Source organism: Sinocyclocheilus rhinocerous, unplaced genomic scaffold, assembly GCF_001515625.1.
Source record: "Sinocyclocheilus rhinocerous isolate Xijiao unplaced genomic scaffold, SAMN03320098_v1.1 scaffold1063, whole genome shotgun sequence".
In the NCBI taxonomy this organism is placed as follows: Eukaryota; Metazoa; Chordata; class Actinopteri; order Cypriniformes; family Cyprinidae; genus Sinocyclocheilus; species Sinocyclocheilus rhinocerous.
Window position 1 is genome coordinate 1,214,845 of NW_015625586.1, and position 407 is coordinate 1,215,251.

Sequence of the window (407 nt, forward strand, 5' to 3'; positions counted from 1 at the left end):
CGAGTTTTTGGATATGGTAAGATTAAACTTATTTTACTTATTTTAGTACCACATTTAAGCTTTGTTAGGGTGGGTACACAAAATGTTATTTTATCCTTGCTTCTATTGCTTCTAGATATGCTTTTCTAACAGCTTCATGTGGCCGTAAACATTTAATTTTAACGTGGCTTTAAGCACTATGCATCGTTAAAGTTTTACTTTCCTCGTGACTAAACCGGTAAATGTGGTGTTTACATGGAATAATCGTAATATGAGTTTACCTTACGAACCCAGAGTCTCCGCATCAGTAGGAAAGCGATAAAATGAGCATCTTCCAAGACTTGTGTTGCATTTCGGGGGAAAAAAAAACCCATTGTCAAACAACAATATAAAATGCGGGAAACTATTAATTGGTTATTCTACAATTA